This window comes from Piliocolobus tephrosceles, chromosome 12 (genome assembly GCF_002776525.5).
Source record: "Piliocolobus tephrosceles isolate RC106 chromosome 12, ASM277652v3, whole genome shotgun sequence".
NCBI classification, from domain to species: Eukaryota; Metazoa; Chordata; class Mammalia; order Primates; family Cercopithecidae; genus Piliocolobus; species Piliocolobus tephrosceles.
The window spans coordinates 16,788,053-16,803,446 of NC_045445.1; the positions used below are offsets into that span (position 1 = coordinate 16,788,053).

General features: G+C 38.3%; 1 non-coding gene across 1 annotated transcript; it reads left to right on the plus strand.

Moving 5' to 3' along the window:
• Positions 1 to 6,852: 6,852 nt before the first annotated feature.
• On the plus strand, positions 6,853 to 6,956 carry LOC111536255. The gene has a single exon (XR_002729687.1). It is a non-coding gene; the product is annotated as a U6 spliceosomal RNA (small nuclear RNA).
• Positions 6,957 to 15,394: the final 8,438 nt, after the last annotated feature.

Here is a 15,394-nt window from a genome sequence, read left to right on the forward strand (position 1 = left end):
AACAATACTTTGCATCCTTCAATCGGATCAAGCTGACACTTAACATTAACCATCACACAACGCAATGAGCAGGATAGCCCCACACAATGAACAATTGTTCCACCCAAAATGCCAACGGTTCCTAAAATTATTTACCCACCATTAAAAGGGTACTTTCATTGAAAAGCTGAAGGATAAGTTTTGCTCATAAGGAACTAACTGCAGCTATTGAGCAAATATACCACAATCCACCCATCTAAAAGAGAGCCGTCCTCTTGAACAGAGTCCCCTTGAGAAGCTGCACTCGTATTCCATATATACTTGCAGTAATTTTAACCTTTAAAAAGGGTTTTCTTTTGGAATTAACCAGTCTACTCCTCAATAATTGTTACAGCTTTCTGTTTTTTGTGTTTTTTTGTTTTTTGTTTTTTTTGTTTTTTCATTTCTCTCAATAGCTATCAATTATTCATGCTTTTGGGATGGTTTAAATTTGGGAAATATTCAAACCTCATTCCAAACACCAAAGATAAGGCTAAGTGACACTGTTTAGAGTCCAAAGGAAGTATGTCTAAAAAATGACAAGATAATTTTTGTTTTCCCCTCCTGCAGCATGTAAACTTGCTGAGATGTGGAAAAAGCTGGAGAAACAGTATTAAATGATGATCCAAAAGTATATTAGCTGTTGAAATCATCAAGATTCGGCTATACTTACTGTTGGGGTTAGAATGACCACGCAGTAGACACATTATAGTTGGTTTTCAAAATTTTTAAAATTTGTATACCCTGGGATTTTCTGGTTTTCCCATAATTACCGTGTACTACTTTTATAACAGGGGGAAATAGATTCAAGTCATAAAGTAATAGTATTTTTCTCGGTATGTTCCATCCTTTCTTTCCCATCCTCCTCTCCTTCACCTTCCAGAAGGGGACACACCATCATGATAGCTTGCATTACCTACCGCACACCACCATAGGAGAATGGCTTAATAAAGGAGCACACATCTACTCACTGTGATGTTACCCAACCATTAACATGATCATTTTGAAGATTGTGCAGAAACATGGGAGCACATATGTTTAAGACAGAATGCAACAGGAAAATTCAGACTGTACAATATTATTTATCTAATGGTTGCAATCATGGAAAAATATGCATATGCATAAGTAGTCTTCAATGATACTAACCAAAATTTAAAATAGTATTAATAGGTTGTGGCGATTGTGGGTGGTTTTCTTGTCATCAAAATTGTCCTGAATATTTTATATCATCCTCTTACTTATATTTTGAATGTAAAAGGGAGATATCTGTGTTCATTGTATTTATTCCAATTATTCCAATGAAGCATTTTTGCCATTTAAAAAATGTCCAATGACTGATAACTCAGTATTAAATTGGAAAATACAATGTGATGATTACATGGATTCATTTTATGTAAAAATCATAAGTTAGTGAAACATATACTGTAAAACCTTCTACTTTACCTACCATGGAAAACAACATTCTCTTCTCTTTCAGTGTATCTGGGGGCTGAGTGTTTATGCAGTACTTTTACATTTTACATTTATCAATCTTTGAAAAATAAACAAAGTGAAAATAAAGATGCCACAATAGCAAAGACTTGGAATCAACCCAAATGTCCATCAGTGACAGACTGGATTAAGAAAATGTGGCACATATACATCATGGAATACTAGGCAGCCATAAAAAAGGATGAGTTTGTGTCCTTTGTAGGGACATGGATGCAGTTGGAGGAAACCATCATTCTCAGCAAACTATCGCAAGAACGGAAAACCAAATACCGCATGTTCTCACTCATAGGTGGGAATTGAACAATGAGATCACTTGGACACAGGAAGGGGAGCATCACACACTGGGTCCTATTGTGGGGAGGGGGTAGCAGGGAGGGATAGCATTAGGAGATATACCTAATGTAAATGACGAGTTAATGGGTGCAGCACACCAACATGGCACATGTACACATATGTAACAAACCTGCACGTTGTGCACATGTACCCTAGACCTTAAAGTATAATAAAAAAAAAAAAAAGAAAAGAAAGATGCAAGATTTTTGCCTATTTTTTTGTGTTTGTTTTTCCCTTGAGGACTTTAAACAATCCACATGAAAAACAGAAGCAAACATGACTGTCTTTGAAAAGATCAAAGCTCAAATCAAATTATGATTTGTTCTCAGTATTACAGGAAGTGTGGCTTAGGGCAGGGTGTGGTGGCTTTTGGGACCGGGCGCGGTGGCTCATGCCTGTAATCCCAGCACTTTGGGAGGCCGAAGCGGGTGGATCACCTGAGGTCAGGAGTTTGATACCAGCCTGACCAATATGGAGAAATCCCATCTCTGCTAAAAAATGTGCAAAATTAGCCAGGCTAATTTTGAATGTAAAAGGGAGTGGTGGCTCATGCCTGTAATCCCAGCTACTCGAGAGGCTGAGGCAGGAGAATTGCTTGAACCTGGGAGACAGAGGTTGCAGTGAGCCGAGATTGCGCCACTGCACTCCAGCCTGGGCGACAAAGCGAAGCTCCATCTCAAAAAAAAAAAAAAAAAAAAAAAAAAAGGAAAAAGGAAAAAAATAAAAATAAAAAGAAGTGTGGTTTAATTACAAAGAAAGAAAAGACAACGATTTACGATTTCCATTTTCTAAATTATCACTATCTTTTTTCATGATTCTGTGATCTTAGAGTAGCACAAACTTTTGGCTTTTATTTTTCTCTGCTGAGACTACAAGTAACTAGAAATGCATATCCTTTTAATGTGATTTACTATTTGAAAAGAGTCATATGGTAATACATCTATTAACAAGGGAGATATGTGCCAGTCCCACATTTTGTTGCTAAAAACCTCATTACCAAAGGCAGAGAAAATATCCAGGATGAGGGAATGAGTCCAGAATACAGATTACCTCCCTGTCGTGTCCTTGCAAACCATTGACCACTTTCCACCTAACTCCAGTTGGCACATCCTCAGCCTCTTCACAAGGTGGAGAAGAGATGATAACTTCTACTTCAGCACAGGTCCCTACCCATCAGAAACCTCAGGCGGGAACCTCTTTTCCCCTAGTTGCCACCACCCTGACCCAACTGCAAACCAACTAGTATTTCCCCAAGTGCCTTCCATGCCCAGGAAGCCTCTGTAAAAAGGTGCTTTCTTGCCAGGGGTAGTGGCTCACGCCTGTAGTTCCAGCACTTTGGGAGGCCAAGGCAGATGGATCACTTGAGGCCAGGAGTTCTAGATCAGCTTGCACAATATGGCAAAACCCCGTCTGTACTAAAAATACAAAAATTAGCTGGGTTTGGTGGTGCGTACCTGTAATCCCAGCTAATCGGGTGGCTGACACAGGAGGATTGCTTGAGACTGGAAGTTGCAGTGAGCCGAGATTGAGCAACTGCACTCCAGCCTGGGCAATAGAGCGAGACTCTGTCTTTAAAATATATATATATATCATATAAATTTTATAAAATTTTAAAAGATGCTTTCTTTACTCATTCATTCACTCACTCAACAAACATTTATAGAGCACTTACCACATGCCTTGTCATATTGGATTCAGGTTTCCTGGACCTTTTATTCTGCCTAAAATTCCAGTAATTTTAACCTCTAAATTTGTTGTCTTTTGTAATTGACCAGCCCACCTCCCAAAATTCATATACAATTTGTAGGGCTGTCACTAAGAAAAATGATACCAAAAACGTAAAAACAGAATTCAGTAACAAAATGAACATTTACCTAGAATTTAGAAAACACAACAAAGTACATACTTTCAAAAGCTGAAATACCACAAATATTAGAAAATCCATTAAAATGACACAATATTTATATGAATCAACTGCTTCACACATATCTACAACATTTTTCTTTTTGTTTTTGTCTTTTGAGACAGAGTTTTACTCTTGTCGCCCAGGCTAGAGTGCAGTGGCGTGATCTCGGCTTACTGCAACCTCCGCCTCCTGGGCTCAAGCAGTTCTCCTGACTCAGTCTCCCAAGTAGCTGGGAGTACAGGCATGCACCACTGTGCCCAGATGATTTTTGTATTTTTTTTTTAAGAGACGGGGCTTTACCATGTTGTCCAGGCTGCTCTTGTACTCCTGGCCTCAATGATCTGCCCACCTTGGCCTCCCGAAGTGCTGGTATTACAGGTGTGCACCACCATGCTGGGTCCATTTTTCTTTCTTTTTAAGCTGCATATTCTTAGATTATCTCTTCCTATACAATAATTTTACAATAGACATCTCCATAGAGAAAATAGAAAGATAACTCAATCTTTCCTGTAGCATCTTTAATCAAATTATTATTATTGACAGTTTAGAAAAGTTTTTTTCAACATCAAAGTTCTTTATTATTAATATCGTGTAATTTTTTATGAAAATAAGAACATTATCAAGTATCTTTCATATATAACCTGCAATATTGAGAAGAATTCTCCACAGACCAGCTTCTGGTTCTGTACATTTCAACTTTGTTTCTCCTTCATTACTCAAATACTTCCAATGACGAGCACCAAGGGACACATTCATATCAGGATATAAGCTCTAGGCCAGCAATTCCATGACATGTGCCAGGTGAAATGGCACAGTGAGTGGTAGAGAATTTCTGCCAGCCATTCCTATCCTTGACAGGTAACAATAACATACTTAATACCCCTGGTGACCGCAAATAACATAGACATATTCCACTAAACTTTAGCTAAATGTATCCCCATTTCAAATTCCCCTTAGCCTGATCCCCAATATTCCTGCAGCCACTCAGATGCCATTCGACAAGAAGGAGTGTGATGAAGACATCTAAATGGAAAGAGACAGTGGCCTTAACCATTTGCAAATTTTGCAAAAACAAGACAAAATGAACACGTTCCTAAGGCCCATCCTAGAACTTTGGGAGGGGCCATCTATGTGATGGGTCCTGAAGCTTAAGCCTCATTTGCTTTATGGTAAATATGCCACTCCTGATTGTATAACTTTGAGTAAGTCACTTCATTTTTCTATTCTAACTACTCGCTTATAAAAGGTTTAATTCTACCAATTCATTCATTCATTCATTGATTCAACAAATAGGTACTGAATGTGTGCCAGGTCCTGTGCTAGGTACTAGCATCTGGATATTAGGTACTATGGATGCAACTATGAACATCACATCACCACTTTTCTCAAGGATTTAAAGAAGGATACAAGAAAATTAACAATTACAATGCAAATAGGAAATACTATGCTGGGAGAAGTACAACTACTCATGAAAGGCCAGAAAGGAATCAAGTATGATAACTAGGTTTCAACTTGAATAACTAGATGGTTACTAGCATCATTCTCTCTGAGATCTGGAAGACTGGAAGGGGTTGTAGGGGAAGATGATTAAGTTTGGGGTATCTCGAGTTGTCAGCAGAGTGTAGTAGTCAAAGGCCTAGCCTCTGTTATCAAGGTGCCAATGAGACCAACTGTGTGACCATGGACAAGTTGCTTAACTTCTCTGCGTCAATATCCTGAGCTGTAAAGCAAAAAAGTAATAGTAACTATCTCAAAGAGCTGTTGGGAGGAATGAAATGAGATAATACATGTGAAGTATTGGGGGAAAATGCTTGCAAAATAGAAAACACTCCATAAACATTTTTATACTATTATACTGTTTTTAAGGCAGTTGGATATATTGTCTGTGATGGTTAATTTTAGGTGTCAACTTGACTAGAATAAAAGATATCCAGAAAGTTGCTAAAACCTTATTTCTCTATCAATTTTACAAAATGGCAATTCATAGGACTATGTTTTGATTGATTGATTGATTGATAGATAGGGAAGAAAAATTCTTCCATACAGTAGGATGCCAACTAATAAATGTACAAAAAGATAATATTAGAAAATCACCAGTGGAACAGGATATTTACACAGTCTCAATAAACTTTCCCTCAAAATGTTTGTTTATTACAAAGGGAAAATAGAAATTTTTCAGTGGGAAAATCTGGTAGATGCCACTTAACCAGCAATTAAAATTAAGATCAACAGTAATGGTACAGTTCAAAGTGTCTCCTGATATGATACACTGACAAAAACACAATATCAGTTCCGTGATATTCCTGCCAAAAATACATTACTGAATCTACTCATATGGAATATCAGACAAATATAAACCGAGAGACATTATACAAAATAACTGTGGTCTAAAAATGTCTACGTCATGAAAGACAAGGAATAACTGAGGAACTAGTTCCAGATTGAAGAAAACTGAAGAAAAAGAACAGTTAAATGTGACACATGATCCTGGACGGATTCTGGACCAGAAGAAAAAATGTATTTTATGTATTGACTAATTGATTGCTATAAAGAACATTATTGAACCACTGGTGAAATTCGAACGGGATCTGTGGATTAGATGGTATTATATACATGTTAATTTCCTGATTTTGATGGCAGTACTGTGACTATATATGAGAGCACCCTTATCTTGTAGAAAATGCACACTGACATATTTAGGGGCAGTGAGCATCATGCCTGCAACTTTCCATTAATTCAGAAAAAATACTAATATATTTACCTAAAAAGAATTATTTTTAAAAGCATATTACAGAGTTTAATTTATTCAAAGAAATTTGGAATCAACTAATCAGAAGGAAGAGGAGAATGCATTATGTATATTTATATAACTATTAATAGCATATAATATATAGAAATATTAATTACATATATTATATATAAACATATATTTAAAGAGATTATAAAGCAAATGTAAATAATTGGGGAATCTGAGTGAAAACTATATAAGAGGTCTTTTTACTTTTCCTGCAACTTTCCTGTAAGTTTGAAATTACTTCAAAATGAAAAATGTAAAAACAAAACAGCTGGATCCACATGTTAAAATAATATATACAATATATTAAGTGCTTACTTTGGCAACACATATACTAAAATTGGAATGATACGGAGATTAGCATTGTCCCTGGTCAAGGATGAACCACAAATTCATGAAGCATTTTATATATATATGTATTTTCTTTTTTTTTTGAGCCAATGTCTGGCTCTGTCTCCCAGGCTGGAGGGCTGGAGTGCAGTGGCACGGTCTCAGCTCATTGCAACCTCCGCCTCCCAGGTTCAAGTGATCCTCCTGCCTCAGCCTCCCAAGTAGCTGGGATTACAGGCACCCACCACCATGCCCAGCTCATTTTTGTATTTTGGCTGACACCATATTTGTCAGGCTGATCTCGAACTCTTGACATCAGGTGATCTACCACACTCGGCCTCTCAAAGTGCTGGAATTACAGGCATGAGCCACTGTACCCAGCCTGGATTTTATATTTTTTAGAAAGAAAAAGAAAAAAAAAATACATCAGGGAGTGGGTTGTCTACTTAATCAAACAAGTCTACTTTAAATACTACTACATCTAGCTCATTAACTACTTTGAGTAGTAAGAGATGTCAAGAAAACCCATTCATGAAGGATTTTAATGTAATTATAAGGGTCAGTGTAAAAGTATTGTTCCCCTCTTGACCAGTTCTTAATCATACAGAACTTCTCTAAGAACACTTCTAGAGTATTAAGTGAGCTCTATACTGATTTCTACTGATCAGCCATGTCAATTAGCCCTAAGCCAGAGGTACTGGGTTTATTAAGTGAACAATAGAGGCAGGTGAGACATGAATAAAAAATAGAGAGGTGACTGTAAGAGTAGCATTGGCATTCTTTTTTGTCAGGGCTCAAAACATGATATCCCAAATATGGTGCCTTGGCATGCTGAGTATTTTGAGCTGAAAGAAACCCTGAAAGGACCTCAGAAGCAGGAAATGTTCATTGACGAGAGTCTTAAAAAGTTTGAAGTCAACCAGGTGTGGTGGCTCACGCCTGTAATTCCAGCACTTTGGGAGGCCAAGGAGTTTCAGACTAGCCTGGCCAACATGGCAAAACTCTGTCTCTACTAAAAATACAAAAATTAGCCGGGCATGGTGGCATGTGCCTGTAATCCCAGCTACTCAGGAGGCTGAGGCAGGAGAATTGCTTGAACCCGGGAGACAGTGGTTGCAGTGAGCCGAGATCGTGCTACTGCACTCCAGTCTGGGTGACAGAGTGAGTTTCTGTCTAAGAAAAAAAAAGAAAAAAGAATGAGCTCTGTTAAATACATAAATATATAAAAGTAATAAAACACACTGCTGAGAACTCTCAAATGTTTAGAAGGAAAGGGCTACAAAATACCAACTATGGTAGTGCTCTTGTGACTATTGTCATTATGTTCATTAATAATTTTCTCATGAGGCTGGGTGTGGTAGCTCACACCTGTAGTCCCAACACTTTGGGAGGCTGAGGCAGGAGGATTGCTTGATGCCAGGGGTTCAAGATCAGACTGGGCAACATAGCAAAACCTTGTCTCCAGAAAAAAATAACAACAAAAATAGCTGAACATGGTGGTGCATGCCTGTAATTCCAGTTATTTAGGAGGTTGAGGTGGGAGGATCATTTGAGGCCAGGAGTTAGAGGCTGCAGTGAGTCATGATTGTGCCACTGCACTCCAGCCTGGGTGACAGAGCAAGACCTTGTCTCAAAACAATATAATAAGAATTTTCTCATGAACATGGTTGCATTACCTCTGCAGTGTGTCCAAGTGGAATGAGACCAGGTTGTGGAGGTTGGAGAGGAACAAGAAAATTATGTTTAGGGATTTCTGTTTTGGTCTGGAAGTCAAAACTTAAAATGGGACCACAGTTTGGGACCTTATCTCAACCCTTGTTAAGATGCCTCATGTGTAAAAATAATGAGGGTATACAAGCTGGGAGGGTCCCACTTAAGAGACTGCTACAAGATCTTAACTTTACAGAAACTGGCTAGTGGCAAAGTTAGAACTTAAACACAGTTCTTCCTGACTCCATTCCCAGCCTTCTTTCTACTACACTACTCTGGCTTTTTGATGCAAAGAAATTCTTTTCACAAATCAAAGGTTTCCTTTAGAAACCTGTGGCACCCTGGGAAAAAAATTTTAACTTCCCATGCCATCTGTAGATGCTGGCGCTTGTGGTAAGCAGTGGCAGTTAACATGAGCACTATTATTAGAGAAGGTGTTTATGCCACTTCTCTGCAACCTCGCTGAATGTTTACTCCCCAAATCTCAATAAAGCAAAATTAAATGGATCTGCTACCCATCTCCATAATTCAAGTTGGAAGGACAATTACCAATGAGCAACATCAACAGAAACTCAAAGATCTTCTTTAAACACATCACTCGCCTGAGCTATATTACAAGGAAAATCAGTCTTTTGTACAGGAGAAAAATCTCTGTGAGAAATATGCAGAGGAATAATTTCATTTCTTTGCATCTGCCCTCCTGGTGGGAGGTATCAGGGCTTGGGTAGCCCAAGAAGCTATAGGAAGCATATTACAGAGAGTTTAATTTATTCAAAGAAAATCAGAATCAACTAATCAGAAGGAAGGGGAAAATGCATTAATTAAACAGCTTTACTCATGCAGAAAAGCTGCCAGCATGAGCACTTCAAATTACCTGGGCACACCTAATGCATTTGCATTTGCTCGGGAGAAATGTGTTCTGCCCTACAAAGCCACGAACATTTCATAATTCCATTTGAGCGAATAACAAAAGGGAATTGACAGCTAAGAACCACCTTCCACACTTGGGGGCTATAGCCTTTTCCTAGGAATTTTTAGCTCAAGTAGAAATGCTCTTCCTGACTAGATGTGGAGAGAGGAAGTTTAAAGTCTTCTGTAAAGTAAAAGGCTAAAAAAGAATCCCCCTCCTCTCTGCCCTTCCAACAAAGGAGGTGGGCTTTTACTGGCAGGAGGCTAACAGCATTCTTTTGTTAGATATTAACATAAAATAAGGCAGTAGAAATGGATGTCCATCAACAGAATTAGAAGGAACTAAGTAAGTTTTAAGAACAAAAGGTTTACTTATTTAAATTACAGGAGTTGAGAAACAGCTGGGAATGCAATTTCTTTCCCAGAGTTAAAAAACTACAAATAGTTAAATGTAATTAGGTTGCAATATAATTTTATCGTTTCACATTGAATGTGTGTAATCATTCTAACTAAAATAACCCTATGGGCAATACTTAAACATATATTTTATATATTTTGTCTTAGCTTTTTTCAATTCAGCTTATTCATCAACAAACTTAATATTTTATTTGCGTATTTACTCCTGAGAAAGGTTTCTAATGTGACTTTAAAGCACCAGATCTTACCCAACGATCACTACCTTAAAAATATTTTAAAGTTGCCTTATGCTTTTTATTACTTTACATCATGTGTTTATATTGCATTTTGCACAATAAAATATACTACCATTAGTAGTAGAGTTTATTAATCTGGAATTTTAGAGTTGAGAAAAATAGAAACGTCTGTTAGAAAACTTCTCAGAAGTTTGTTTTCTACTTCAAAGGAAAACATCAATTTGAAATGCAAATGAATTGTAATAAAACCTAAGGTTTACACAACTGTGGTCTAATTTAATAGATAATGTATATGGTTTATACTCAAAGAGGAAGCTTCAAAAAAATTAATGTATATTGTCACCTAGTGCTTAGTTTAAAATATTCTATAATTTTGTCTAAAATGGCTTATCTGTACAAATTTTGGGATCGAGTTTCTAAACAGATTGTCTTAGACCTACTTGTAAAAGTGCATTCTAGGATTTCTACACCATGAAAGATTGTGGTTAAAATGGTCAAGGATGAACTGTCAATACATATGCAGGGTATTTCCTCAGAATCAAAAAGACTAATGAAAGAGAAGTTAGGCAGAAAGTAGGTATATATTGCAGAGGTCTGGGAGAAACCTTTCCTCTAGATTATGAAAATTTTTGGAAACTCAGCTTTATTTTCACACGATCTGATCACATTCGATAAAGCTTTTTCATGTGTTTTTACTCCCCAAACTAAAATAAACTGCTTTTGTGGAATATCTTTCTATGAATTCCTTTGAATGCTATCATCATTGATGGTAGATAACAGACTATAATTTCAAATACTAATTTCAAAGCCACCAGTGAGTGGAGTGGCTGCTTAATTGCAAACACCTTTGCAGAACACTGTTGACCTTCTACTAGTTAGGATCTTTCAATGCATTTAGGATCTTAGCGGTAAAAATATTCTATAGCAATGAAATATACTCAGGTATAAGTGTACTGATGAGACAGGCATCTAAAATATGAATGAAGGTTTGAATATTCAGTTTTAAATATGTTGATAAAAGAAACTACAAAGAAATGTCATTGATCTAATACTTGTTTGCACATTCTTCAGAGCTATGCCTGAAGCATAATAGGATTTCTACGAACCCAAACAACAAAAGGTGTAAACTGCCTTTTCAATTGCAAACTTTGTTCATTTATTCCATTGGTAAAAGAATGTAAATCTGAAGTCATTTTTTTTTTGTTAACTGACACCAAGTCTTTCTCATTAAACCTTTTTTTTTTTAAAGAAACAATGGTAAATAAAGGTCAGAATAAAGTCAAGCTTCTTCCCCTGGGGGGGGGGGGGTAAGTAGTATAAAGAAATTTCAATAAATCGTTCCTGTCAATTAGAATCTGACATTTAAATTAATGCTAGTGCTTGAGGTATTTTAACACACTTACAGTTATGTATAATTCAGGCAAGATAAATATGGGTATTTAAGAATCTCGGCCGGGCGCGGTGGCTCACGCCTGTAATCCCAGCACTTTGGGAGGCCGAGGCGGGCGGATCACAAGGTCAGGAGATCGAGACCACGGTGAAACTCCGTCTCTACTAAAAATACAAAAAATTAGCCGGGCGCGGTGGCGGGCGCCTGTAGTCCCAGCTACTCGGGAGGCTGAGGCAGGAGAATGGCCGTGAACCCGGGAGGCGGAGCTTGCAGTGAGCCGAGATCGTGCCACTGCACTCCAGCCTGGGCCACAGAGCAAGACTCCGTCTCAAAAAAAAAAAAAAAAAGAATCTCAACAGTACTTTCTATAAATCTTTGTAATACAAATATAAATCAAATGATAGCAACATCTTTCATTGAGTTTGCATAAACCAAAACATTCGTATATCTTGATTTAATTTCCTAGTAAACATTTAACTAAAATATGAGCAAATTAAGATATTTTGGGCCGAGTTCAGTGGCTCACTCCTGTAATCCCAGCACTTTGGGAGGCCGAGGTGGGAGGGTCACCTGAGCTCAGGAGTTCCAGACCAGCTTGGGCAACATGGTGAAACCTCATCTCTACTAAAAATACGAAACTTAGCTGGGCGTGGTGGTGCATTCTTGTAGTCCCAGCTACTTGGAAGGCTGAGGCAGGAGAATCACTTGAACCCGGGAGGCAGAGGTTGTAGTCAGTCAAGACTGTGCCAAGCCTGGGAGACAGAGCGAGACTCTGTCCAAAAAAAAAAAAAAAAAGATACTTTGTTCACTGTTATGATCATTACTAAAGAACTAAAGAATAAACAAGATAATCAACAGTAGGTGTTTAATAAATTTTGAACAAATTGTCCAATAGTCAACCTAAAGCCAAAAGGAAGGGAGGGGACCCAAAGACAGAAGAAAGGAAGGAATGGTGAAAGTGTCAAGAAAAGGCAGAGAAGTAGTGGAGAAAATATTTGTAACTACAGATTTGTTCATTTCTCTCAACTGTTTTTGTTCATTTCTCTCAACTGTTTTAAAACATTATTTCAAGTGAAAAAAAGTCTGATTTTATTAATGTTAAATTCAGTCGCTAGCTGGGCCTGGTACTTGTAACCACAGCTACTCTGGAGGCTGAGGCGGGAGGATCACTTGACCCCAAGAGTTTCAGACCAGTTTTACCTGCACTTCAAGGTCTTGTCTGTAACTACCTCTAAGCACCAAGACTTCATACCTCAGTTAATTCAGAAATAAATTTATCTGTTCCAGATTGGAGACTAAGGAGACATGACAACAAAACGCAATGTGGGTTCTTACTCTGGACCAAAAACCTACACTGTCCAAAATACAGTGGTCACTAGCTGTGTGTGGCTATTGAACATTTGAAATGTGGATAGTCCAACTTGAGATATGCTCTAAACGCAAAATACACACCAGATTTTGAAAACATACCATTTTAAAAAGAATGTAAAATATATTGTTAACATTAATTTCATCTGTTTCATTTTACTATTTAAAATATGGCTGGTAGAAAATTTTAAACTATATACAGAGCTGGTCTAGAAATCCAAGCTAAGGAGTTTGTACTTCATCCTCTGAAGCCGTTGTAGGTCCTTGAGTAGGAATGTGAGATTTTTTGGGGGGGAATTTAGTCTGGCTGTGGCCTGGAAGGTGGCCAGGAGGAAGAGCACATTACAAAAGTCCAGGAGGTAGGTTCTGGACTAAGGTCATGGCTATGGGGCTGGAGACAAAAGATACAAGAGACATTTAGATGGAAATACCAACAGGTCTTTGTTATTTTCTGGATATAGAGGGTGGTGAAGAAAGTAGAATCTCTGTTTCATGGTTTCTCACCTGAAAGACTGAAAGAATTTTGGTCTCCCTGATAGAAATGGAGTAATCACAAAGTTTTAGGAGTGATGAGTTAATATTTTTTAACATTTTATTTTGAAATAATTGCTGACTTACAAAAAAGTTACAAAAGTAGTTTATAGAGTTCTCATACACCCTTCACCCAGCTTTCCCACATGTTAACATTTTACACAACCATACTTTATATTTAAAAATCCTTAATTTATGAACTAATCTATAGACAAAATATTATAGTTTCACATATAATCAATATAAAAATTATTAATAAGATATTTTATATTTTTTGTGGAGGAGATAGTCTTAGAAATCTGGTGTGTATTTCACACTTCCAGCCCATCTCAATTTGCAGCAGCCACATTTCAAGTGTTTAAATAGGCATATGTAGCTAATAAACACAGCATTCCTAGACCATCCACAATCTACTCCCAACCTTTCTTTTCAACATTACCTCCTGCTGTACTGCCAAGAAAACTCTCTGCCCTAGCCAGTTTGTTCTGGGCCAGGATGGCAAAAGGTTGACCTCATGTTCTTATTACCTCCCTCCCACAATCATAATAGACATTAATAATCATTCATATGACACTTACCTGCTGAGTCTCTGAATACTTCCCAATATGATGCCCCAGACAACACCAAAAAATGACTAGAGCTGGCACTTAAAATGAAACCCTTTTTCCATCCATTACCTAGTCACTGTCCCCAGCAACATCTAGCTCATTCCTACCTCTAAATTTGCTCCTGCAACTTAGCCAATCTAACAAATTCCTATTTGCCTTGAGAGCCAAACTCAAGTCTCCATTCATACAGTCCTCTCCAGCTCATGTTGAACATTTTTTTTTAAATAGACGAGTCCCACTCTGTTTGGCTCACTGCAACCTCCACCTCCCAGGTTCAAGTGATTCTCCTGCCTCAGCCTCCTGAGTAGCTGGGATTACAGGTGTGCGCCACCACACCTGGCTAATTTTTGTATTTTTAGTAGAGACAGGTTTTCACCACGTTGGTCAGGCTGGTCTCAAACTCCTGACCTCGTTATCTGCCCGCCTCGGCCTCCTAAAGTGCTGGGATTACAGGTGTGAGCCACCGCACCCGGCTTAACCCATCTCTTTCTAAGCTTTCTACTGGGGCCTTGGAATTTGGAGAACTGGCTCACCACATTGGAGATCATAGCTATTATTGTTTCAAAAGATTGAATATATATGTATACATATTTAATTGAGAGGTATTGTATCTATGCTTTGAATTCAGGGTTTTACAGTTGGAGTTCAAGCCACCTCTCTTCACTAGGCTTTAAGAAAGAAAATTTTTTGTTGGCCTTCCTGGGGAGAAGGTATGAGTTAAGGAGGACGTGGAGAAATAATTCTTTAGGTTTCTTGTGGAGAGCTGAATTATACTGATTTATGAACCACTGGCAAACACACAATATTGGGACTGTTTCCTGTTGGCGGCACTCCTGCAAATGTGGTGGGCCACCACCTGAGGATCAGATGGGGAGGAGGGCATCCTCATTTTTCCCTCCTGCCAACTGTCCCTGGTCCAGGCATCTGACTCCTCCACTGTCATGCTTGAACTTAGTAGAGAAATAGACATCGGCCTCGCTCACCCCTCCCTCTGCTGAATGACCATCCCTTTGATCCTCACCCTGACTTGGGGTGAACGGACAAGACAACAACCCAGGACATGCCAAGACCAGGGAAGTCTTTGAGGCAAAAGAGCTCTGTGACCTGCCCTTTACCAAGGTGATTATAGATAAAAGAGCTCTCCTGGGACAGGCCAGACGTGATTGAGAAACGGTTAATGTTGGCTTTAAGTGTTTTATCTGCAGAGGGACTCTTGGGATGCCCTGAGGTTTGAGGTGTTGGCAGCTACCTCTGGAAGAGGGGTGTGTGAGTGCCTTGATGTTCTTCTACCCAAGGATTCTCATGCCAACTTTTTTTTTTTTGAGACGGAGTCTCGCTCTGTCGCCCAGGCTG